Source organism: Coregonus lavaretus (genome assembly GCF_964263955.1).
Source record: "Coregonus lavaretus genome assembly, chromosome: 24".
Taxonomy (NCBI): domain Eukaryota; kingdom Metazoa; phylum Chordata; class Actinopteri; order Salmoniformes; family Salmonidae; genus Coregonus; species Coregonus lavaretus.
This window is the reverse complement of record NC_140011.1, coordinates 37,579,098-37,606,805: the sequence shown is the minus strand read 5'-3', so window position 1 is coordinate 37,606,805 and position 27,708 is coordinate 37,579,098. Positions and strand designations below refer to the sequence as shown.

The window sequence follows — 27,708 nt, the reverse complement described above, 5'->3', positions numbered from 1 at the left end:
GAGACATCGAAATGACAGCAATTGAAGCGCAGGTGCAATATGGTTCCTACATGATGACACGTCTACATGAACCAAGAGGATGATTGGGACAGGGACCTTCTGTTGGACCCCGCCTGGGAGAAACAGCAGCGCAAGGTGATTTGCGTTAGCGGGTCATATCAAGGACAGCCCACCAAGTTTGCATGGCGTTACTATTTACAATATTCATGATGGGTACTTATGTAGCCTGCAGGGAGTAATATTGTTAGTGTGATCATGGATAAACACTGAGTGGACAAAACATTAGGAACACTTTCCTAATATTTAGTTGCACCTGCCCCCCTTTGCCCTCAGAACATCCTCAATTATATATATATATATATATATATATATATATATAATAAACTGTGTGGTTCGAGCCCTGAATGCTAATTTGCTGAAAGCAGTGGTATATCAGACCATATACCACTGTATGACAAAACATTTATTTTTACTGCTCTAATTACGTTTGTAACCAGTTTATAATAGCAATAAGGCACCTCGGGGGTTTGTGGTATATGGCCAATATACCACGGCTAAGGGCTGTATCTTGGCACTGCGTTGCGACGTGCATAAGAACAGCCCTTAGCCGTGGTATATTGGCCATATACCACAAACCCCAGGGTGCCTTATTGCTTTAATAATATATACATTAAATAAATATATGCCATTTAGCAGATGCTTTTATCCACAGCAACTTCGACATGTATGCATTTTATGTGGTCCCGGGAATCAAACCCACTATCTTGGCGTTGCAAGCGCCATGCTCTACCAACTGAGCTACAGGGGGGGCATGGACTCTACAAGGTGTCGAAAGCGGTCCACAGGGATGCTGACCCATGTTGACTCCAATGCTTCCCACAGTTGTGTCAAGTTGGCTGGATGTCCTTTGGGTGGTGGACCATTCTTGATACACACGGGAAACTTTTGAGCCTGAAAAACCCAGCAGCGTTGCCGTTCTTGCAATTCTTGACACACTCAAACCGGTGCGCCTGGCACCTACTACCATACCCTGTTCAAAGGCTCTTAAATCTTTTGTCTAGCCCATTCACCCTCTGAATGGCACACATACACAATCCTTCTTTAACCTGTCTCCTCCCCTTCATCTACACTGATTGAAATGGATTTAACAAGTGACATCGATAAGGGATCATAGCATTCACCTGGATTCACCTGGTCAGTCTTTCAAGGTGTTCCTAATGTTTGGTACACTGTGTATATCTGTTGTATGGCTTAAGGTCTCTGATAACAATTTGAATGAGTTGCCAGTGAACTTATTGATTAAATGATTGCATGTACAATACCATTTTGGGGATGGGTAAAATGGTCAATATAGTGTAGACCACCTACAGGTAGGGAGGAGGATGCCTGAGTCACATTTAAACTCAGCTGATCTAATTGAATACTGGCCATTCACCTGCTTGATTTTGGATGTTTCATTGCACATACCAGTTTATACAGTGGGGGAAAAAAGTATTTAGTCAGCCACCAATTGTGCATATTCTCCCACTTAAAAAGATGAGAGAGGCCTGTAATTTTCATCATAGGTACACGTCAACTATGAAAGACAAATAGAGAAAAAAAAATCCAGAAAATCACATTGTAGGATTTTTTATGAATTTATTTGCAAATTATGGTGGAAAATAAGTATTTGGTCACCTACAAACAAGCAAGATTTCTGGCTCTCACAGACCTGTAACTTCTTCTTTAAGAGGCTCCTCTGTCCTCCACTCGTTACCTGTATTAATGGCACCTGTTTGAACTTGTTATCAGTATAAAAGACACCTGTCCACAACCTCAAACAGTCACACTCCAAACTCCACTATGGCCAAGACCAAAGAGCTGTCATAGGTCACCAGAAACAAAATTGTAGACCTGCACCAGGCTGGGAAGACTGAATCTGCAATAGGTAAGCAGTTGGGTTTGAAGAAATCAACTGTGGGAGCAATTATTAGGAAATGGAAGACATACAAGACCACTGATAATCTCCCTCGATCTGGGGCTCCACGCAAGATCTCACCCCGTGGGGTCAAAATGATCACAAGAACGGTGAGCAAAAATCCCAGAACCACACGGGGGGACCTAGTGAATGACCTGCAGAGAGCTGGGACCAAAGTAACAAAGCCTACCATCAGTAACACACTACGCCGCCAGGGACTCAAATCCTGCAGTGCCAGACGTGTCCCCCTGCTTAAGCCAGTACATGTCCAGGCCCGTCTGAAGTTTGCTAGAGTGCATTTGGATGATCCAGAAAAGGATTGGGAGAATGTCATATGGTCAGATGAAACCAAAATAGAACTTTTTGGTAAAAACTCAACTCGTCGTGTTTGGAGGACAAAGAATGCTGAGTTGCATCCAAAGAACACCATACCTACTGTGAAGCATGGGGGTGGAAACATCATGCTTTGGGGCTGTTTTTCTGCAAAGGGACCAGGACGACTGATCCGTGTAAAGGAAAGAATGAATGGGGCCATGTATCGTGAGATTTTGAGTGAAAACCTCCTTCCATCAGCAAGGGCATTGAAGATGAAACGTGGCTGGGTCTTTCAGCATGACAATGATCCCAAACACACCGCCCGGGCAACGAAGGAGTGGCTTCGTAAGAAGCATTTCAAGGTCCTGGAGTGGCCTAGCCAGTCTCCAGATCTCAACCCCATAGAAAATCTTTGGAGGGAGTTGAAAGTCCGTGTTGCCCAGCGACAGCCTCAAAACATCACTGCTCTAGAGGAGATCTGCATGGAGGAATGGGCCAAAATACCAGCAACAGTGTGTGAAAACCTTGTGAAGACTTACAGAAAACGTTTGACCTGTGTCATTGCCAACAAAGGGTATATAACAAAGTATTGAGAAACTTTTGTCATTGACCAAATACTTATTTTCCACCATAATTTGCAAATAAATTCATTAAAAATCCTACAATGTGAATTTCTGGATTATTTTTTCTCATTTTGTCTATCATAGTTGACGTGTACCTATGATGAAAATTACAGGCCTCTCTCATCTTTTTAAGTGGGAGAACTTGCACAATTGGTGGCTGACTAAATACTTTTTTTCCCCACTGTATGTACTTCAACCTGTCTGTCCTATAGTGGTCATTGACGGGGGTAGGCTAGCCTACATTGGTTTCCCATCAGTGTGAGGGTAGTTGAGCCAAATGCAAGTCTCAGCTCCTATATTGCAGAGACTGCAACAGATGACAACACCAAGACAGGGAGACGTAGACGTGCCAAGAGAGCTTATTGTATTTCAGTCCCCCAAATAGACTAATGAACTATAAATACGTAACCCGCCCACCACACCCCCTATGTCATGTTCCTACAGCCCATCAATCCCACTGCTACTGCTTTGCCCCTTCATCATTCTCTGGGGTTTTATGAGAGTACAACATGGTAGACTAGTCTTATCCAATAAGGGCCCTAAATCTTTTGAAGTAATAACCTCTAGATTCTTACCATTTATTTTTCTTCTGATTCTGATCGTCAGAGATTCTGATCGTCAGAGACTCTGATCGTCAGAGACTATGTTGCACTGCACTTAGTAAACACTTAGGGCCCCCTATTTTGTGGCTTTTGAGAATTCATTGCATTGAGTATGGTCACCTTTTGCAGTGGTGTTTGTGTGGTATTTATCTGTAAAAATAATTCTGGCCATTATTTATTTACCTGTCGGAGCCCGCTCCACTCCACTATGGTGCTATTCTACTATGTATGTAGATCTACACGTTTATCTATTTTAGGCTTTTGTTTGGGTGTTCCCCTGGTAGTTGGGTGTTCCCCTGGCAGTTGGGTGTTCCCCTGGTAGTTGGGTGTTCCCCTGGCTCAGTGGTGTAGTGCAGGGATTAGGCCTGTTTATGGAGGGCCATCTGATCCTGCCTGTGGTCTCTGGAGCCTGACAGCCGCAGGACTGTCTGTGTGTATGTCTACCACCCGTTAGCTCTCTGTTTGGCATCCATCAGTTGCTAGTTAGATTGTTGGATGCAGCTGTCCAGGAAAGGGACCAGTTTTACACCTGTCCACATGCATCCTGCTCACAGGTGACATGCTCAGCTTCACAGAGGGATTGTTATGTATTGTTCCCACTTAAGCATCTCTGAACGAGTTGCAGTACAGTGGGGAAAAAAAGTATTTAGTCAGCCACCAATTGTGCAAGTTCTCCCACTTAAAAAGATGAGAGAGGCCTGTAATTTTCATCATAGGTACACGTCAACTATGACAGACAAAATGAGAAAACTACATTTTTGTGTATGGGTGGTCATACATTTTTGTGTATGGGTGGTCCCGGGGATCGAACCCACTACCTTGGCGTTACAAGCGCCGTGCTCTACCAGCTGAGCTAAAGAGGACCACCATATTGCTTTGCTCACACAATATCGTTACAAATACACAGAAATTGACACATTTTGCTGTATGGATGTTCGTCAGGCTAAGTGAGTGATGAAACCACAACGGCTTAAATGTTCTTGTCACGTTTCTATCACTTTGATATTTTTCTAGCACGTGACCTAGTGTGATGTGTGTATTCTAGTCCACTAATTGCTGTGCTAAAATACCAGCCTCAATGTCTTATTGTGTAGTTATTCATTGGCCATCCATGCCTCCACTGCATAGTCATTGAAAACGGTAACACCCTAATACAGTATGATGGAATGCAGTTAATGCTTTTGGGTGGTCCTGAACCAGTTGCACCACCACTAGCAATGAACTAAAGCCTGGTTAGCAATGAATTACAGCCACACACTCCAAATACAACTTCCTATGGTCAACATCATGTATTCTTTTTTTATTTAACCTTTATTTAACTAGGCAAGTCAGTTAAGAACAAATTCTTATTTACAATGACGGCCTACCCCGGCCAAACCCGGACGACGTTGGTCCAATTGTGTGCCACCCTATGGGACTACCAATCACGGCCGGATTGTGATACATCCTGGAATCAAACCAGGGTCTGTAGTGACGCCTCTAGCACTGAGATGCAGTGCCTTATATAGGTCAAATAGGTGTATTTCGCATCACCTATTTGACCTATCCTATCCATTTATTTTCTCCTAATCTTAACTAAAACTATGTGACTGAAGTCATTCAATACTTTTCATACGAGCAGTCTTTTAAGGGGTTTCCATCTGCACCTTCGTTCTGAAAGATTCGCCATTTTTATTTAAGGTACAAATCAAAAGGTTTTGGAGATCAGGGAATTATGCCGGCTGAATCTGTCGGGAGAGAGAGGGCAAGCTGGGGAGCCTTTTACAGGCTGTAGATGGAGGGAGGGGGCTGAGAAAGCCATCAGTATGATCAAATGGTAGTTGCTATTCCAGAAGATGTGTCCTTGTGGGGCAGCTTCTATAAACTGCCTGGTGTGGCCTAGTAGGCTTTTGGGGAGTGGGGTTATCGGTGTCAGGACTCAAGGTCATGCAGGTATTTCTGATCAGCTAAATTCAGGATCCGTCTAAGTGGAGGGTTGGAGCTGAATCTCAAGAGAGAGATTGGAGGGTAAGGGTTGTTTAGGTTATGGAGACCGATGCAGTTAATCCCTGCAAATAATGTTATTGACCCCATTTTATATCAATTGCTCCTTCCAAGTAAGGTTCAGCCTTTCAACAGCAGACTGTACATGGCAAAGGTCTTACTTTACACTAGGCAAGTGTCTAGGTGACTTAGAGATTGAACAGGATCTTAATAAGCGCATACAAATTCGTAACATATTGTATGAATTGGAATTCGTAACATATCATACGAATTGCAAGAAAATTATTATAATAATAAACAAAAAACTCTATATGAAATGGATGACGTTGTGCACAATTTTCGGGGACCCGTTTTGGCTCGTGAGATAATTTCAAAACTACTGGCTGAACTGATAAAAACCTTTTATAACGCATCTTTGATGTGACAACCTCTCTTGAGAAGAGATGGCAGAGAGGAGCCCCACAAAATGCTTGGTGCTAGCATTTCCAACTTACTCCTCAGCCCCCAAATACCAGTAAAGGGTCTACACAGAATTCTGTTGTAACCATAGTACACCGTAATATTTTGTAACCGTAGTATTTCAAAACACTGTTAATGTGCTCAATTTTTATAATGTTATGCAAATTCATGATATCGTATAGGTGTAGGCCTAACTGTCCAATGTCTCATATAGTGCACTGTATTTTATTACTAATTAAATAGTACATGAAAATCAATCAGATTCAGGTAAAGATATCTTTATAATAAATACATTATTATCTCTGACCGAAAGATCTATGTGCACCCGATGCGCCAAACTGGACTGAGATCAAATGAAACTTCCAGAGTAAAGTAAACAGGCTCTTTGTACACACAATGGGAACAATGATGTCACTGTGAATGAGCCATGATGATGTAATCATTACAGCTACAGTATGGCTGCTGCTCTAGCAGTCGGATTTGGGGAAATGGGGCATGACTGATGATTGGTCCTAGGTGTTTTGGAGAGAGGGGTCCGTCTCTGTCAGGACTGAAATTGGATCCTCACTCTTAAAATAAGGCAGGTGCAGGTGTCATAAATGACAACTGTCTCATTCACAGATTTCTGTCTTCCGCAACTGAAAATGCCAATTTTCGAATACATTATTATTATAATATGTATGTTCTGTCTCATGAGCTGAACCTTTAAAAAAACAACAACACATAAGCTATATGTAGTACCAATGCAACGTTGTTGCATGATGCTTTTGGTTCATCTGGTTTGTTTGTAAGCAGCGTTTATAAATCCTTGTTGTGTATCTTTCAGTAGATGCCATGTTGCGTCATCCATCACTGGATGGAAGCCTCAGTCTGTCTGTACAGTCTTAGAAGACTCACTGTACTTTGGACACCAGAAGGCCTACTAATTATGCTGATGCAGGTATAAATAGTCGCTGGGGTTTCTGAAGCCCTCTCAAATGCTGACAGACATACATGCAGCGGCCATTAAATCAACGAGCTGGCGCCACACTAGTTGACATGTTGTAAGTCGTTATGCAGCAGGTAACTAGCCTACCTTGGTACCAAATCAGTTTGTGCTTTTCCCAACTCCATTGCTGTCGTTGTCCAGCCAAACACGACTATGAGTGACAGGGATTTGGAATGATAGCACAAACAGACTGTCACTCAGGCTAGTAGGTAGCTACAGTGAGGGAAAAAAGTATTTTATCCCCTGCTGATTTTGTACGTTTGCCCACTGACAAAGACATGATCAGTCTATAATTTTAATGGTAGGTTTATTTGAACAGTGAGAGACAGAATAACAAAAAAAAAATCCAGAAAAACGCATGTCAAAAATGTTATAAATTGATTTGCATTTTAATGAGGGAAATAAGTATTTGACCCCTCTGGAAAACATTACTTAGTACTTGGTGGCAAAACCCTTGTTGGCAATCACAGAGGTCAGACATTTCTTGTAGTTGGCCACTAGGTTTGCACACATCTCAGGAGGGATTTTGTCCCACTCCTCTTTGCAGATCTTCTCCAAGTCATTAAGGTTTCAAGCCTGACGTTTGGCAACTCAAACCTTCAGCTCCCTCCACAGATTTTCTATGGGATTAAGGTCTGGACACTGGCTAGGCCACTCAAGGACCTTAATGTGCTTCTTCTTGAGCCACTCCTTTGTTGCCTTGGCAGTGTGTTTTGGGTCATTGTCATGCTGGAATACCCATCCACGACCTATTTTCAATGCCCTGGCTGAGGGAAGGAGGTTCTCACCCAAGATTTGACGGTACATGGCGCCGTCCATCGTCCCTTTGATGCGGTGAAGTTGTCCTGTCCCCTTAGCAGAAAAACACCCCCAAAGCATAATGTTTCCACCTCCATGTTTGACGGTGGGGATGGTGTTCTTGGAGTCATAGACAGCATTCCTCCTCCTCCAAACACGGCGAGTTGAGTTGATGCCAAAGAGCTCGATTTTGGTTTCATCTGACCACAACACTTTCACCCAGTTTTCCTCTGAATCATTCAGATGTTCATTGGCAAACTTCAGACGGCCCTGTATATGTGCTTTCTTGAGCAGGGGGACCTTGCGGGCGCTACAGGATTTCAGTCCTTCACGGCGTAGTGTGTTACCAATTGTTTTCTTGGTGACTATGGTCCCAGCTGCCTTGAGATCATTGACAAGATCCTCCCGTGTAGTTCTGGGCTGATTCCTCACCGTTCTCATGATCATTGCAACTCCACGAGGTGAGATCTTGCATGGAGCCCCAGGCCGAGGGAGATCGACAGTTCTTTTGTGTTTCTTCCATTTGCGAATAATCGCACCAACTGTTGTCACCTTCTCACCAAGCTGCTTGGCGATGGTCTTGTAGCCCATTCCAGCCTTGTGTAGGTCTACAATCTTGTCCCTGACATCCTTGGAGAGCTCTTTGGTCTTGGCCATGGTGGAGAGTTTGGAATCTGATTGATTGATTGCTTCTGTGGACAGGTGTCTTTTATACAGGTAACAAGCTGATATTAGGAGCACTCCCTTTAAGAGTGTGCTCCTAATCTCAGCTCGTTACCTGTATAAAAGACACCTGGGAGCCAGAAATCTTTTTGATTGAGAGGGGGTCAAATACTTATTTCCCTCATTAAAATGAAAAATCAATTTATAACATTTTTGACATGCGTTTTTCTGGATATTTTGGTTGCTATTCTGTCTATCACTGTTCAAATAAACCTTCCATTAAAATTATAGACTGATCATTTCTTTGTCAGTGGGCAAACGTACAAAATCAGCAGGGGATCAAATACTTTTTTCCCCTCACTGTACCTTTGTTAGACCTCTTGTAATCTCGGTTAACCCAGAACTAAAATCTCACGTAATTTGAGATAGTCTGTCCACAAGAGATTAGGCCTCTTGTACACGGTCTGGCATGTTATGTGGTGTGTAGTATAACTGTGTAGGGATGGGATTACCATTATAGTAGTGGTGGGAGCTGTCCTCCACCAAGTTATGAAATGGTAATTCCCTGGAGATGCAGACAGGATAGAGGATGTCAGTTGCTTTTGTATAGTCACTTAATGCCCAGTCTATATAATGTGTTTATTCAATGTAACATCAACCACATACAGTGGCTTCGTAATATGAATGCCCCTTGATCTTTTCCACATTTTGTTACGTTACATCCTTACTCAAAAATAGATTACATAAATAAAACATCCTCAGCAATCTACACACAATACCCCATAATGACAAAGCGAAAACGTTTTTTTTGACATTTTTGCTAATGTATAAAAAAAAAAAACAGAAATACCTTATTTACATAAGTATTCAGACCCTTTGCTATGAGACTCGAAATTTAGCTCAGGTGCATCCTGTTTCCATTGATCATCTTTGAGATGTTTCTACAACTTGATTGGAGTCCACCTGTGGTAAATTCAATTGATTGGACATGATTTGGAAAGGCACACACCCGTCTATATAAGGTCCCACAGTTGACAGTGCATGTCAGAGCAAAAACCAAGCCATGAGGTCGAAGGAATTGTCCATAGAGCTCCGAGACAGGATTGTGTCGAGGCACAGATCTGGGGAAGGGTACCAAAACATTTCTGCAGCATTGAAGGTCCCCAAGAACACAGTGGCCTCTATCATTCTTAAATGGAAGAAGTTTGGAACCACCAAGACTCTTCCTAGAGCTAGTTGCCCGTCCAACTGAGCAATCAGAGAAGAAGGGCCTTGGTCAGGGAGGTGACCAAGAACCCGATGGTCACTGACAGAGCTCTAGAGTTCCTCTGTGGAGATGGGTGAAACTTCCAGAAGGACAACCATCTCTGCAGCACTCCACCAATCAGGCCTTTATGGTAGAGTGGCCAGACGGAAGCCACTCCTCAGTAAAAGGCACATGACAGCCGGCTTGGAGTTTGCCAAAAGATACCTAAAGTCTCTCAGACCATGAGAAACAAGATTCTCTGGTCAGATGAAACCAAGATTCAACACTTTGGCCTGAATGCCAAGCGTCACGTCTGGAGGAAACCTGGCACCATCCCTACGGTGAAGCATGGTGGTGGCAGCATCATGGTGTGGGAGTGTTTTTCAGCGGCAGGGACTGTGAGACTAGTCAGGATCGAGGGAAAGATGAACAGAGCTAATTACAGAGAGATCCTTGATGAAAACCTACTCCAGAGCGCTCAGGACCTCAGACTGGGGCGAAGGTTCACCTTCCAACAAGACAATGACCCTAAGCACACAGCCAAGACAACGCAGGAGTGGCTTCGGGACAAGTCTCTGAATGTCCTTGAGTGGCCCAGCCAAAGCCTGGACTTGAACCTGATCGAACATCTCTGGAGAGACCTAAAAATAGCTGTGCAGCAACACTCCCCATCCAACCTGACAGAGCTTGAGAGGATCTGCAGAGAAGAATGGGAGAAACCCCTAAATAATAATAATATGCCATTTAGCAGACGCTTTTATCCAAAGCGACTTACAGTCATGCATGCATACATTTTTAGGTATGGGTGGTCCCGGGGATCGAACCCACTACCCTGGCATTACAAGTGCCATGCTCTACCAATTGAGCTACAGAGGACCACAAATACAGGTGTGCCAAGCTTCTAGCATTATACCTAAGAAGACTCCAGGCTGTAATCGCTACCAAAGGCGCTTCAACAAAGTACTGAGTAAAGGGTCTGAATACTTATGTAAATATGATTATTTCTGTTTTTTAGCAAGAATTTCTAAATTATGGGGTATTGTGTGTAGATAGATGAGAAAAACAACAACAATTTAATCAATTTTAGAATAAAGCTGTAACATAACAAAATGTGAAAAAAGTCAAGGGGTCTGAATACTTTCCGATTAGCACTGTATATACAAGAAGTGGTGTGGAACAGGAACTATAACACTTCAGCAACTCACCTCAAAGTGCAGCACTCATCTAATGCAGCACTCCATCACTCTCCTTCTTGGTAAAATAGCCCTTACACAGCCTGGAGGTGTGTTGGCTCATTGTCCTGTTGAAAAACAAATGATAGTCACACTAAGCCCAAACCAGATGGGATGGCGTATCGCTGCAGAATGCTGTGGTAGCCATGCTGGTTAAGTGTGCCTTGAATTCTAAATAAATCACAGACAGTGTCACCAGCAAAGCACCCCCACACCATAACACCTCCTCCTCCATGCTTTACGGTGGGAAAAATCTCAAATTTGGACTCCAGACTAAAGGACACATTTCCACCGGTCTAATGTCCATTGCTCGTGTTTCTTGGCCCAAGCAAGTCTCTTCTTCTTATTGGTGTCCTTTAGTAGTGGTTTATTTGCAGCAATTCGACCATGAAGGCCTGATTCACACAGTCTCCTCTGATCAGTTGATGTTGAGATGTGTCTGTACTTGAACTCTATAAAGCATTTATTTGGGCTGCAATTTCTGAGGCTGGTAACTCTAATGAACTTATCCTCTGCAGCAGAGGTAACTCTGGGTCTTCCATTCCTGTGGCGGTCCTCATGAGAGCCAGTTTCATCATAGCGCTTGATGGTTTTTGTGACTGCCCTTGAAGAAACTTTCAAAGTTCTTGAAATGTTCCGTATTGACTGACCTTCATGTCTTAAAGTAACGATGGACTGTCATTTCTCTTTGCTTATTTGAGCTGTTCTTGCCATAATATGGACTTGGTCTTTTACCAAATAGGGCAATCTTCTGTATACCCCCCTACCTTGTTACAACACAGCTGATTGGCTCAAACGCATTAAGAAGGAAATAAATTCCACAAATTAACTTTTAACAAGGCACACCTGTTAATTGAAATGCATTCCTGGTGACTACCTCATGAAGCTGGTTGAGAGAATGCCAAGATTGTGCAAAGCTGTCATTAAGGCAAAGGGTGGCTATTTGAAGAATCTCAAATATAAAATATATTTTGATTTGTTTAACACTTTTTTGGTTACTACATGATTCCATATGTGTTCTTTAATAGTTTTGATGTCTTCACTATTATTCTACAATGGAGAAAATAGTAAAAATAAAGAAAAACCCTTGAATGAGTAGGTTTTCTAAAACTTTTGACCGGTAGTGCAGTTGCAACTCTTGCCAAAGCCCTAGGCAGAGAGCTAAGAGTGTAAGTAATCGTCTCTTGTGACTATTGTGGTTGTATTACCATAGTTTTTACACTGATATGAGAGCTTTGAAACACATCGTAAACACAAACACACTTCAATGTTGTGTGTAATGTAGTATGTGTTGTTGGAAGAATAATTCTTATTGGAAGGAGAAGCTAGACAATGATTACAACTGATCTGTCTGTGTGGACACAATGAAGGAGTTTGGATTAGTGCAAGCAGTAACACTTTACTTGACAACCAGTGTCATAACCATGACCTTCCCTAAACTGGTGCCACAAAGTTGGACGCACAGAATCGTCTAGAATGTCATTGTATGCTGTAGCGTTAAGATTTGCCTTCACTGGAACTAAGGGGCCTAGCCCGAACCATGAAAAACAGCCCCAGACCATTATTCCTTCTCCACCAAACTTTACAGTTGGCACTATGCATTTGGGCAGGTAGTGTTCTCCTGGCATCCGCCAAACCCAGATTCGTCCGTCGTACTGCCAGATGTTGAAGCGTGATTCATCACTCCAGAGAATGCATTTCCACTGCTCCAGTCCAATGGCGGCAAGCTTTACACCACTCCAGCTGATGCTTGTCATTGCGCGTGGTGATCTTAGGCTTGTGTGCGGCTGCTCGGCTATGGAAACCAATTTCATGAAGCTCTCGACGAACTGTTCTTGTGCTGACGTTGCTTCCAGAGGCATTTTGGAACTCGGTAGTGAGTGTTGCAACCAAGGGCAGCACTCGGCGGTCCCGTTCTGTGAGCTTGTGTGGCCTACCACTACGCGGCTGAGCCGTTGTTGCTCCTAGACTTTCCACTTCACAATAACAGCACTTACAGTTCATCGGGCAGCTCTAGCAGGGCAGAAATTTGACGAACTGACTTGTTGGAAAGGTGGCATCCTCTGACGGTGCCATGTTGAAAGTCACTGAGCTCTTCACTAAGGCCATTCTACTGCCAATGTTTTTCCTATGGAGTGGCTGTGTGCTCGATTTTATACACCTGTCAGCAATGGGTGTGGCTGAAATAGCCGAATCCACTAATTTGAAGGGGTGTCCACATACTTTTGTATATATAGTGTATATTGCGTTATTTTATGACACCTACAAAAGTGTCAAAACCCAAATTAGTTTTTCCCTGCCAAGAAGTTTCCTTTTGTTTTACAGTTTGTTTTTCTTAAATGCTTTGTTGTTGTTGTAATGAATTCTTTACAGTCATGTTTTTTTAATCATATTTTAAATAACTTGTAGAAAGTACACTTTATGAAACTGTCTAGAAGCATTATGACCATCATAATCATATAAGCCAGATAGGCCTATCACATACAGGCCCTTATATCAGTCATCAGTCACAAAGAGGGTGTCTTGTACTGTTCCTGAAATCAATGTGTGCGCAATTACAATGATAATTTAATATGGTAAATAAAAAATATATATATCATAAACATACTATTGACACGTAGGCTATGGTGTAATGGAATGTTTTGCCTTGTGTGGTAGGTTTTGTGGGTTTTGACACTGTTATGTAGGTGTCATAACCAGCCATAAAATAACAAAATATATGTCACAACAGGTCTAAATATATGTGTCATGACAGTGTTATGACCATATTATAACAGGTTATGACACGTTATGTCAGCTACTGTGACATGGCTATGACTGTCATAACATGTAATGACGCTGGGTGTCAAATAAAGTGTTACCGTGCTAGCAAAGCAATTCAAGCAGAAAGGGACTGGCAACCAACTGTTTATTATAGAAGTCTATGCTGCCAACTCAGAGGTAACTGGTAGTCATGGAAATGGTCGCAGTACATACATTTTTTGCATGATGGGAGCTCTGCATTTTATGGATGTGGTGACATCTGTGTTATTTGGCTAAATGCCAGACTCAAAAGTATATTGTGTTGCTCTTTATATGATATAAAACATTGTTCAAGTGTTTTGGTTAAAGTATAAGCATAAATCACTATTTTCATGTGTGTGTGTGTGCGTCCACGTGCAGATGCCTGTCTATTGTCTCTGTCTGAGCCGTTGGGCTTACGTGTTCCAAACCACTATGTTAAGGCAGGCCCAACATTCTTGCCAACTAACAACAGGGTTTAGTAGAGAGCTGGTGGGCTCCTGCCTAATGTCCCAGTGACTCAGTCCTGCGTGTCTGTGGAGGGTGCTAATAGGAGTGCCAGCCCAGGGCCACAGTCTCCCACAACCCCCTGGGAGTGCCAGCCCAGGGCCACAGTCTCCCACAACCCCCTGGGAGTGCCAGCCCAGGGCCACAGTCTCCCACAACCCCCTGTGAGTGCCAGGCCCAGGGCCACAGTCTCCCACAACCCCCTGGGAGTGCCAGCCCAGGGCCACAGTCTCCCACAACCCCCTGGGAGTGCCAGGCCCAGGGCCACAGTCTCCAACAACCCCCTAGGAGTGCCAGCCCAGGGCCACAGTCTCCAACAACTCCCTGGGAGTGCCAGCCCAGGGCCACAGTCTCCTACAGCCCCCTTGGAGTGCCAGGCTCTGGGCCACAGTTTCCTACAGCCCCCTGGGAGTGCCAGGCTCTGAGCCACAGTCTCTCACTGACCTTAACCCCCAAACCTAGCTCTGTTTCCCAGGCTTCCTTACATTCAAGTGATAAATGAGACTTGGAAGACATGGCGCGACCTTAGCTTCAGACCTGCTATACAACCTGAAGTCAACAGGGCTCCACAATAATAACCACTGTATTTGTCTCATAGTTCACTCTGGTTTGAGGTAATATATTGGAGAAGCTATAGCCCTCAGTGACAGCAACAGTTATAGTTTCAGGTGGAATTTAGCCTTTTCGTAAATGATGGTTTAGCCTGGAAGTTGTATTAACACCTTAGTTCTGATAGTAATATAATCATGGTTTAAAACAATAACTTTCAGCTAGAGAAAGAGTTGCTCAGTTGCTGAATGGTGTGGTGTTCTGCAATGGGACATTGTCTTATGTGAGTTAATGTAATGTTGTGTCGAGAAAACGTTGCTAATTAGGCTGTGAGACCAAGGAAATCCGCTGACACTGTACTTTGATTATAAAGGTTTATTCATAACAAAGGATTACAGGTTCAATTTATGGATGTCTGCAGACACCCGGAGAACAGCCGACCCAAATTCAAATATGCTATTCTCACCGTCCTTTGTCCCAAACCATAGTATATATCCTATGTAATCTGATATGGGTGTTTTCCCCTACAGACCACTCCCAGGAGTCCACACAACAGACTTCCTCTGCTTTAGGGTGCCCCTCTAAAACTGCTCTCCAGATGCTCCCTGGGCCAAATCAACATTCTCTCAGATACCATTTGAAAACGTTAGCAAAGTCATAATTCCTCAGATACTACAGTAATGTTAGTGATTGAGCTTCAGAGACAGGTCGTTGAGACCTGAGTTTTGTGGCGAGGCCTTGTTTGTTATTGTGGCTTTATGTGCAATAGATATTTGGAAATGACTTCCTCAGAAAAATAGTAGTTCACCATTTGTTATGCTTTTGTCTAGAGTTTTCTCAACAATAAAGTTGGTGTTAGGTAGGGGTAGTGCATTGATGTATCAGTATGAATGCCTCTTTGGTCTACATCTGTTTCTTGTTCATTTCCTTAAGAATTCTTGCTGTTATGCTCTTCACCCCTGTCATGCACAAGACATACACTCCATATTATCATTCTTTCCAGAGTTCTTGGGCATTTTGTAGCACCAGTTATTCAATTTAGAAGTAAATAAAACATGATGATCATTATGATCGATCATATGATGAGTTGATCTATCATTCTCAAGTATCAGTTTAACACAAGTTATTTCATTTTTATTAATTTACTGGTAATACAGTGAGGTTTTACGAGTGTGGTCAATGCCTTTCTCTTAGGAAGAAGGATAAACTGTGAATGATTGTATGATGTTATCCCATCCTAAATCACCAGGAGGCAGGGTAAAGGTATTACTGTAAAGCTAACATCTAGAGTGGTTCAGAAAAAAGCACCCCCTCTCCTTTTCCCAGCATTCCCTTTCCACACACTGTTGGTTGAGAGTGTCTGCTGCAGGAATGCTCTGCTGTCAGCTGTCCCCTGGTATCCTATGGCTACCCGATATAGCCTCCTTCAACCCCACCCCCTTCTCCTTCTTTCTCCTCCTTAGCCCCCCTCCCCCACCCAGTCTAAATTTGGTCATCTATGGCAGTAGAGGTTGATTTGAGGGGTGGGCACCTGCTGCGGAAGAGTCTCCTCTTCTAGCCTTACTTACATCAAATTACATTGGGCCTGAACATTCTTAAATCTCTCTCTCTCCATTTCACCCTCTTTCCCTCTCACTATCTCTCATGCCGCTCCAGTTGATGGAAAACTGCAGCACACTGTCACGTATACTCCCTCTCCGGCGTTCGAGGTCGCCAGTCTGCTCATTATTACGCACACCTGTCACCATCGTTACGCGCACCTGCGCCTCATGAGACTCACCTGGACTCCATCACCTTCCTGATTACCTCCCCTATATCTGTCACTCCCTTCCCCAGGCGTTATTGATTCTGTTCCTGTGTTTATGCGTAGACGTTACTGCTATGTTGTCTCGTTCTATGTTTGTTGTTTTATTAAACGTTTCACCTGCACCTGCTTCTCGACTCACAGCGTCTTCGTTACACACACGCTGAGTTTTTAAGCATATACATAAATACAAACAGATTGATCCTCACAACCTTCAACAGCTTCACCATGGGTTCAGTCCTTCCCTCAGACTCTCCTCTCTCTAGGTTCTTCCCTCAGACTCTCCTCTCTCTAGGTTCAGTCCTTCCCTCAGACTCTCCTCTCTCTAGGTTCTTCCCTCAGACTCTCCTCTCTCTAGGTTCAGTCCTTCCCTCAGACTCTCCTCTCTCTAGGTTCAGTCCTTCCCTCAGACTCTCCTCTCTCTAGGTTCAGTCCTTCCCTCAGACTCTCCTCTCTCTAGGTTCAGTCCTTCCCTCAGACTCTCCTCTCTCTAGGTTCAGTCCTTCCCTCAGACTCTCCTCTCTCTAGGTTCAGTCCTTCCCTCAGACTGTCCTCTCTCTAGGTTCAGTCCTTCCCTCAGACTCTCCTCTCTCTAGGTTCAGTCCTTCCCTCAGACTCTCCTCTCTCTAGGTTCAGTCCTTCCCTCAGACTCTCCTCTCTCTAGGTTCTTCCCTCAGACTCTCCTCTCTCTAGGTTCAGTCCTTCCCTCAGACTCTCCTCTCTCTAGGTTCAGTCATTCCCTCAGTCTCCTCTCTCTAGGTTCAGTCCTTCCCTCAGACTCTCCTCTCTCTAGGTTCAGTCCTTCCCTCAGACTGTCCTCTCTCTAGGTTCAGTCCTTCCCTCAGACTCTCCTCTCTCTAGGTTCAGTCCTTCCCTCAGACTCTCCTCTCTCTAGGTTCAGTCCTTCCCTCAGACTCTCCTCTCTCTAGGTTCAGTCCTTCCCTCAGACTCTCCTCTCTCTAGGTTCAGTCCTTCCCTCAGACTCTCCTCTCTCTAGGTTCAGTCCTTCCCTCAGACTCTCCTCTCTCTAGGTTCAGTCCTTCCCTCAGACTCTCCTCTCTCTAGGTTCTTCCCTCAGACTGTCCTCTCTCTAGGTTCAGGCCTTCCTTCAGACTGTCCTCTCTAGGTTCAGTCCTTCCTTCAGACTGTCCTCTCTCAAGGTTCTTCCCTCTCAAAGTTCTTCTGACAGACAACTTCCGGACTTTATAGCGTTCCCAGAAAGCATGGATTATTGAGTCATTATTATTTTACACTTAAGACATGACTGCTGTGGTGCTGTGGAATTTGTGAATTTTGTCTCTTGTATAATAAATGCTATACATAAACTTATACTGGATTAAGCGTACATTTTCATTAACTGTAATTTCATTAGCTATACTCCAACATTCCCTCCATCTTGTGCCAACATCAGTTCTTTTTAAGTCTTGGTTCCAATAGTTAATATTTTTTTCTAAGAGATTGTCAGTTGGATATGCTCTCTGCTAGGTTTTGTATATCTTCCCTATCATATGAACAACATCCTTTTCTGACTCAAAGAAGATTCCCTCAAGGTTGCTCTGATGTCCCAAAAGATTTCAAATCCAAATGTCGTGATATGTAACTTTTAAGTTGCATGTATTTGAAACTATCTACATTTGTCAGTCCAAAATTACTTTTTAATTCTGTCATGGAAATACATGTATTTCCTGTTACCAAGTCAATTACCAGCTTCTACCCCCAAGCCATAAGACTCCTGAACAGCTAATCATGGCTACCCGGACTATTTGCACTGCCCCCCCACCCCATCCTTTTTACGCTGCTGCTACTCTGTTAAGTATTTATGCATAGTCACTTTAACTCTACCCACATGTACATATTACCTCAACTACCTCAACTAGCCGGTGCCCCCGCACATTGACTCTGCAACGGTACCCCCCTGTATATATAGCCTCCCTACTGTCACTTTATTTTACTTCTGCTCTTTTTTTCTCAACACTTTTTTTGTTGTTGTTTTATTCTTACTTTTTTTGTTTAAAATAAATGCACTGTTGGTTAAGGGCTGTAAGTAAGCATTTCACTGTATTGTCTGCACCTGTTGTATTCGGCGCATGTGACCAATAAAATTTGATTTGATTTGATTTGATTTGTATGCCTTTAGTTTTCCATGTGGATCAATATATCGGTGAATTCTGAAAAGCTATCCAAGGATTGATCCATAAGGTTGTGTTTTTAGGGAGTGATATTGGTTCTTGTATAATACATTTCATTTTCTTGCATATTGTTATAGTGTTCTTAACTATGAAGTTGTTTTATTGTCTTAACCAAATAAGAGAAAACATTTCTAAATATTTCTCTGCATATCTTTGGCAATCTTTTTTACTTTTTCTTCGCATTTTAGATATTGTGAACACTCCAAAGCCCAATGAGAAAGCCATCATGACCTATGTGTCCTGCTTCTATCATGCCTTTGCTGGAGCAGAGCAGGTGAGGCTTCCCTACTGACCACCATTCTACATAGCCTTTCCCCTTAGAGATCCAGCCTGGACATCCTGTCTGACCTCTGTTCTTGTGTCCTAGGCCGAGACAGCTGCCAATAGGTTCTGCAAGATGCTGGCTGTGAACCAGGAGAACGAGAAGCTGATGGAGTAGTATGTCAGTTTAGTTTGACCTGTTCTTGGTCCATTCCAAATAATGTCTCTGTGTTACGATGGCTTCAGTGCATACATATCTGTACTCCCCCCCCCCACATAGCTGCTGGAGTGGATCCGTTGCACCATCCCCTGGCTGGAGAACCGTGTGGCGGAGCAGACCATGCGCGCCATGCAGCAGAAGCTGGAGGACTTCCGTGACTACCGTCGCGTCCACAAGCCCCCCAAGGTCCAGGAGAAGTGTCAGCTGGAGATCAACTTTAACACCCTGCAGACCAAGCTGAGGCTGAGCAACAGGCCCGCCTTCATGCCTTCTGAGGGAAAGATGGTCTCGGTACGTCCCCCACAGTCACCCCCACACCACTTTCATTGATTCTGACTTTCACTCTCATTACCATCATCTGGTCAAGTCTGTTATGTTCTCTGTTCACTGAGCCCCTGGTTTCTCTTGGACCTCTGTCTCCTCTCAGGACATTGCCAATGCCTGGAAGGGTTTGGAGCAGGTAGAGAAGGGTTATGAGGAGTGGCTGCTCACTGAGATCAGATGCCTGGAGAGACTAGACCACCTGGCGGAGAAGTTCAAACAGAAGTGTTCCCTGCATGAGTTCTGGACCTCAGGTGTGGGAAGTGGGGATGGAGACTCTCAATTATCTAAAATCAAGTGGAGGGTTTGTGTTAAGAAGGTTGTAAAAACCCTGCTCTAAACTTTGTGTAATAGTCAGTGTGTGTCTCTGTGGCCTTCAGGTAAGGTGGAGCTGCTCTCCATGAAGGACTATGAGTCTGCCTCTCTGATGGAGATCAGGGCTCTGATGAGGAAACACGAGGCGTTTGAGTCTGACCTGGCAGCACACCAGGACAGAGTGGAGCAGATCGCTGCCATCGCCCAGGTGCTCAAGTAAGGAGAAATGGAGAGAGAGCGAAAGAAAGAGAGAGACAGAGAAAGAAAGTAACTAGACGGAGAGTGACAGAGACTGAAAGACTGATCTAATGATAAAGATAGATAAAATGAAAGCGAGAGTGAGAAATAGAAGAGAATCACCCTTTTTTCTTTTGGTCTAAAATTACTCTGAGGGAATGCTATCTCCAATCTCATATTCTTCATGTCCTAGTGAGCTGGACTATCATGATGCTGTCACCATCAACACCCGCTGCCAGGTCATATGTGACCAGTGGGACAATCTGGGCACTCTGACCCAGAAGAGGAGAGACTCACTGGAGGTACCCTGGAGACAGACAGACATGACCCTATTTCAAACCTCCACATAACACTGTGACTTCCTGACCTCTACATAACTTACCCTACTTACAGAAATAGGCTTCAGATGTTATGTCCTTTTATTCAGCTTCCATACAAGTCCATAGTTTCCAGTTGATAACACTAAATGTATGTTTTTTCAGCGTGTGGAGAAGCTGTGGGAGACCATTGACCAGCTGTACCTGGAGTTTGCCAAGAGAGCAGCCCCCTTCAACAACTGGATGGATGGAGCCACGGAGGACTTACAGGACATGTTCATTGTTCACAGCATTGAGGAGATCCAGGTAGGAGGCAGAGAGAGGAAAGGGACATGATAGGAGGGGGGAGGGTAGCTAGGGGGGAGTGTAGCTAGGGAGGGGGTAGCTAGTGGGGAGGGTAGCTAGGGGGGAGGGTAGCTAGGGGGGAGGGTAGCTAGGGGGGAGGATAGCTAGTGGGGAGGGTAGCTAGGGGGGAGTGTAGCTAGGGAGAGGGTAGCTAGGGGGGAGGGTAGCTAGTTTGTGATATCCTCATTACATTCATTTATTATTCCTTCCTCCACTTTCTCCACTTCATAATTCTCTGTGCTCCTCCTCTTTATTCACTGCTGCCTCTTTTCCTGGCTGATCCTATTCTTCCTTTCTCCTCCTCCTCCTCCTCCTCCTCCTCCCTCCTCCTCCTCCTCCTCAGAGTCTGATTACAGCCCACGACCAGTTCAAGGCCACCCTACCGGAGGCTGATAAGGAGCGCATGGCCACCATGGGCATCCAGAGTGAGATTGTGAAGATCGCTCAGACCTACGGCATCAAGCTGTCAGGAATTAACCCCTCTCGTTCTAAGGCTGAGCATTGAACAACTCAATGGAACAATGCTTTGGTTATCATTCAGTCTTTAACACTAATCCATCAGGATACATCAAGCTCCAGGTCCAGTCATCAACTTTGTACCTCCTTTGTTAAACTTTGTAGAGTTTTGATCAGCTTTGCCCGTCCTTTATCTGTGGTGTGCAGGTGAAACACCTGGTGCCCCTCAGGGACCAGATGCTGCAGGAGGAGGTGGCCAGGCAGCAGTCCAACGAGAGGCTGAGGCGCCAGTTTGCTGCCCAGGCCAACATCATTGGACCCTGTATTCAGACCAGGATGGAAGTACAGTAACGCCCGACAACTCCCACTCAAACTCACTCTTCATTAGATTATCCCAGAGCTGTTTATAACTGTTCAAGCATATCCTCTCAAGACAAAGTAAATTAATCCTGGTATTAACACAACTTTTATGTGATGTGTATACATGTTTTTATTGATTCTATGGAACCCAGGCTCCCTGGAAAAAAGTGGCAATTCTTAATGAGTGGATTATCCTGGCTAAATAAATACAATTAAATGAATGAATGGTGGTCCTCTGTAGCTTTGATGGTTGAGCATGGCATTTGCAACACCAGGATAGTGGGTTTGATTCCGGGGACGTAAAATGACTATTGCTTTGGATAAAAGTGTCTGCTAAATAGCATATATTACATTATATTATTGATGAACTGTCATTGTACTCTGTATATGTCCCACTAACACAACACCTCTCTCCTCCTGTAGGAGATCAGCCATGTGTCTGTGGACATCGCCGGCTCCCTGGAGGAACAGATGAGAAACCTGAAGCAGTACGAGCAGAACATCATCAACTACAAGTGTAACATCTACAAGCTGGAGGGAGATCACCAGCTTAGCCAGGAAGGACTCATCTTCGACAAGCACACCAACTATACCATGGAGGTACTGCCACAGGCTTCCTCTGTCTCTCTCTCTCTCTCTCTCTCTCTCTCTCTCTCTCTCTCTCTCTCTCTCTGCCTCTCTCTCTCTCTCTCTCTCTCCTCTCTCTCTCTCTCTCTCTCTCTCCCTCTCTCTCTCTCTCTCTCTCTCTCTCTCCTCTCTCTCTCATCTCTCTCTCTCTCTCTCTGTCTCTCTCTCTCTCTCTCTCTCTCTCTCTCTCTTCTCTCTCTCTCTCTCTCTCTCTCTCTCTCCTCTCTGTCTTTCTCTATCTCTCTCTCTCTCTCTCTCTCAATTCAATTAAATTCAATTCAATTTCAATTCAATTCAATTTAAGGGCTTTATTGGCATGGGAAACGTGTGTTAACATTGCCAAAGCAAGTGAAGTAGATAGTAAACAAAAGTGAAATAAACAATAAATATTAACAGTAAACATTACACTCAGAAGTTTCAAAAGAATAAAGACATTTCAAAATGTCATATTATGTATATATACAGTGTTGTAACAATGTGCAAATAGTTAAAGTACAAATGGGGAAAATAAATAAACATAAATATGGGTTGTATTTACAATGGTGTTTGTTCTTCACTGGTTGCCCTTTTCTTGTGGCAACAGGTCACAAATCTTGCAGCTGTGATGGCACACTGTGGTTTTTCACCCAGTAGATAAGGAGTTTATCAAAATTGGGTTTGTTTTCGAATTCTTTGTGGATCGCTGTAATCTGAGGGAAATATGTGTCTCTAATATGGTCATACATTTGGCAGGAGGTTAGGAAGTGCAGCTCAGTTTCCACCTCATTTTGTGGGCAGTGTGCACATAGCCTGTCTTCTCTTGAGAGCCAGGTCTGCCTACGGCGGCCTTTCTCAATAGCAAGGCTATGCTCACTGAGTCTGTACATAGTCAAAGCTTTCCTTAAGTTTGGGTCAGTCGCAGTGGTCAGGTATTCTGCCACTGTGTACTCTCTGTTTAGGGCCAAATAGCATTCTAGTTTGCTCTGTTTTTTTGTTTGTTCTTTCCAATGTGTCAAGTAATTCTCTTTTTGTTTTCTCATGATTTGGTTGGGTCTAGTTGTGTTGTTGTTGTTGTTGTCCTGGGGCTGTGTGGGGTCTGTTTGTGTTTGTGAACAGAGCCCCAGGACAAGCTTACTTAGGGGACTCTTCTCCAAGTTCATCTCTCTGTAGGTGATGGCTTTGTTATGGAAGGTTTGGGAATCGCTTCCTTTTAAGTGGTTATAGAATTTAACGGCTCTTTTCTGGATTTTGATAATTAGCGGGTATTGGCCTAATTCTGCTCTGCATGCATTATTTGGTGTTTTACGTTGTACACGGAGGATGTTTTTGCAGAATTCTGCATGCAGAGTCTCAATTTGGTGTTTGTCCCATTTTGTGAATTCTTGGTTGGTGAGCGGACCCCAGACCTCAGAACCATAAAGGGCAATGGGTTCTATAACTGATTCAAGTATTTTTAGCCAGATCCTAATTGGTATGTCAAATTTTATGTTCCTTTTGATGGCATAGAAGGCCCTTCTTGCTCTCCTCGTTCACAGCTTTGTGGAAGTTACCTGTGGCGCTGATGTTTAGGCCGAGGTATGTATAGTTTTTTGTGTGCTCTAGGGCAACGGTGTCTAGATGGAATTTGTATTTGTGGTCCTGGCAACTGGACCTTTTTTGGAACACCATTATTTTTGTCTTACTGAGATTTACTGTCAGGGCCCAGGTCTGACAGAATCTGTGCAGAAGATCTAGGTGCTGCTGTAGGCCCTCCTTGGTTGGTGACAGAAGCACCAGATCGTCAGCAAACAGAAGACATTTGACTTCAGATTCTAGTAGGGTGAGGCCGGGTGCTGCAGACTGTTCTAGTGCCCTCGCCAATTCGTTGATATATATGTTGAAGAGGGTGGGGCTTAAACTGCATCCCTGTCTCACCCCACGGCCCTGTGGAAAGAAATGTGTGTGTTTTTTGCCAATTTTAACCGCACACTTGTTGTTTGTGTACATGGATTTTATAATGTCGTATGTTTTTCCCCCAACCCCACTTTCCATCAATTTGTATAGCAGACCCTCATGCCAAATTGAGTCAAAAGCTTTTTTGAAATCAACAAAGCATGAGAAGACTTTGCCTTTGTTTTGGCTTGTTTGTTTGTCAATTAGGGTGTGCAGGGTGAATACGTGGTCTGTCGTACGGTAATTTGGTAAAAAGCCAATTTGACATTTGCTCAGTACATTGTTTTCACTGAGGAAATGAACTAGTCTGCTGTTAATGATAATGCAGAGGATTTTCCCAAGGTTGCTGTTGACGCATATCCCACGGTAGTTATTGGGGTCAAATTTGTCTCCACTTTTGTGGATTGGGGTGATCAGTCCTTGGTTCCAGATATTGGGGAAGATGCCAGAGCTAAGGATGATGTTAAAGAGTTTAAGTATAGCTAATTGAAATTTGTGGTCTGTATATTTTATCATTTCATTGAGGATACCATCAACACCACAGGACTTTTTGGGTTGGAGGGTTTGTATTTTGTCCTGTAGTTCATTCAATGTAATTGGAGAATCCAGTGGGTTCTGGTAGTCTTTAATAGTTGATTCTAAGATTTGCATTTGATCATGTATATTTTTTTGCTGTTTGTTCTCTGTTATAGGGCCAAAAAGATTGGAGAAGTGGTTTACCCATACATCTCCGTTTTGGATAGATAGCTCTTCGTGTTGTTGTTTGTTTAGTGTTTTCCAATTTTCCCAGAAGTGGTTAGAGTCTATGGATTCTTCAATTGCATTGAGCTGATTTCTGACATGCTGTTCCTTCTTTTTCCGTAGTGTATTTCTGTATTGTTTTAGTGATTCACCATAGTGAAGGCGTAGGCTCAGGTTTTCTGGGTCTCTATGTTTTTGGTTGGATAGGTTTCTCAATTTCTTTCTTAGGTTTTTGCATTCTTCATCAAACCATTTATCACTGTTATTACTTTTCTTTGGTTTTCTGTTAGAGATTTTTAGATTTGATAGGGAAGCTGAGAGGTCAAATATACTGTTTAGGTTTTCTACTGCCAAGTTTACACCTTCACTATTACAGTGGAACGTTTTGTCCAGGAAGTTGTCTAGAATTGATTGAATTTGTTGTTTCCTAATTGTTTTTTGGTAGGTTTCAACACTACTTTCCTTCCATCTATAGCATTTCTTAATATTATTCAGTTATTTTGGCTTTGATGCCTCATGATTGAGTATTGCTCTGTTCAAGTAGACTGTGATTTTGCTGTGGTCTGATAGGGGTGTCAGTGGGCTGACTGTGAACGCTCTGAGAGACTCTGGGTTGAGGTCAGTGATAAAGTAGTCTACAGTACTACTGCCAAGAGATGAGCTATAGGTGTACCTACCATAGGAGTCCCCTCGAAGCCTACCATTGACTATGTACATACCCAGTGTGCGACAGAGCTGCAAGAGTCGTGACCCATTTTTGTTGGTTATGTTGTCGTAGTTGTGCCTAGGGGGGCATATGGGGGAGGGAATGCTGTCACCTCCAGGTAGGTGTTTGTCCCCCTGTGTGCTGAGGGTGTCAGGTTCTTGTCCAGTTCTGGCATTTAGGTCGCCACAGACTCTCTCTCTCTCACGCTCTGTCTTTCTCCCTGTATCTCTCTCTCTCTCTCTCTCTCTCTCTCTCTCTCTCTCTCTCTCTCTCTCTCTCTCTCTCTCTCTCTCTCTCTCTCTCTCTCTCTCTCCCTGTATCTCTCTCTGTCTCTCTCTCTCTCTCTCTATCTCTCTCTCTCTCACTCTCACACTCTGTCTTTCTCCCTGTATCTCTCTCTGTCTTTCTCTATCTCTCTCTCTCTCTCTCTCTCTGTCTTTCGCTCTCTCTGTGGCTTTCTCTCTCTGTCTGTCTGTACGGTCTTCCGATTCTAATCCTGTATTCTCCTCTCTCCTCCTCTCAGCATGTGCGTGTGGGCTAGGAGCAGCTCCTGACCACCATCGCCCGCACCATCAACGAGGTGGAGAACCAGATCCTGACCCGCGACGCCAAGGGAATCAGCCAGGAGCAGCTCAACAAGTTCAGAGCCTCCTTCAACCACTTTTACAGGGTAATACGGACCTTGAGCTTGCCTGTCAAAGTCATCTTTAATATCTTTCCGTCCGTGTGGCTTAGTGATCTTTGTTTTTCCTTTGTCGAAGAGAAATGGCATGATGGATCCAGATGACCTCCGTGCCTGTCTCATCTCCATGGGCTATGATTTGGTGAGGGGGACTGCTTCAGGACCCAGTCATTTGGGGCAATGGACATGCGTTGGTTTCTGTATGTGAGTAATTATTTGTTGTACTCAAATAACCCTGTCTTCCTTTCGCTCTCACTCTCTCTCTGTGTGGCCCTCAGGGTGAGGTAGAGTTTGCCCGCATCATGATGCTGGTGGATTCCAACAACAGGTGTGGTCACCTTCCAGGCCTTCATCGACTTCATGACCCGCGAGACAGATACCGCCGACCAGGTCATGGCCTCCTTCAAGATCCTGGCCTCCGACAAGGTGAGTTGGGCAGAACCATTAAATCAAATAAAATTAAATTAAATTTTATTGGTCACATGCGCCGAATACAACAGGTGCAGACATTACAGTGAAATGCTTACAGCCCTTAACCAACAGTGCATTTATTTTTAACAAAAAAAGTAAAAATAAAACAACAACAACAAAAAGTGTTGAGAAAAAAAAGAGCAGAAGTAAAATAAAATAACAGTAGGGAGGCTATATATATACAGGGGGGTACCGTTGCAGAGTCAATGTGCGGGGGCACCGGCTAGTTGAGGTAGTTGAGGTAATATGTACATGTGGGTAGAGTTAAAGTGACTATGCATAAATAATTAACAGAGTAGCAGCAGCGTAAAAAGGATGGGGTGGGGGGGCAGTGCAAATAGTCCGGGTAGCCATGATTAGCTGTTCAGGAGTCTTATGGCTTGGGGGTAGAAGCTGTTGAGAAGTCTTTTGGACCTAGACTTGGCACTCCGGTACCGCTTGCCGTGCGGTAGCAGAGAGAACAGTCTATGACTAGGGTGGCTGGAGTCTTTGACAATTTTGAGAGCCTTCCTCTGACACCGCCTGGTATAGAGGTCCTGGATGGCAGGAAGCTTGGCCCCAGTGATGTACTGGGCCGTACGCACTACCCTCTGTAGTGCCTTGCGGTCGGAGGCCAAGCAGTTGCCATACCAGGCGGTGATGCAACCAGTCAGGATGCTCTCGATGGTGCAGCTGTAGAATTTTTTGAGGATCTGAGGACCCATGCCAAATCTTTTCAGTCTCCTGAGGGGGAATAGGCTTTGTCGTGCCCTCTTCACGACTGTCTTGGTGTGTTTGGACCACATGAAGTAACAGTTCATTTCAACCATTGATTTAGGTTGTTTTGTAATGTCCGTGTTGTGACCCCTGATGACCTTTGTTGACCTGTGTCCTCCCCTCCCAGAGATACATCACAGTGGAAGAACTGCGCAGGGAGCTGCCCCCAGAGCAGGCCGACTACTGCGTCAGCCGCATGTCCAGGTACTTTGGCAGCGACGCGCCCCCAGGCGCCCTGGACTACATCTCCTTCTCCAGTGCCCTGTACGGAGAGAGCAACTTATAA

At 44.0% G+C, this 27,708-nt stretch overlaps 1 pseudogene across 1 annotated transcript; it reads left to right on the top strand.

The window, feature by feature from the left end:
• Positions 1-66: 66 nt before the first annotated feature.
• LOC311099855 (alpha-actinin-3-like) lies at positions 67-27,708 on the top strand (annotated as a pseudogene). The gene is made up of 16 exons: positions 67-135; positions 14,190-14,565; positions 18,885-18,970; positions 19,064-19,147; positions 19,238-19,468; positions 19,605-19,752; positions 19,879-20,029; positions 20,244-20,352; positions 20,533-20,673; positions 21,056-21,205; positions 21,334-21,510; positions 21,952-22,128; positions 26,037-26,183; positions 26,275-26,337; positions 26,474-26,621; positions 27,550-27,708. The product of its transcript is annotated as an alpha-actinin-3-like (transcript).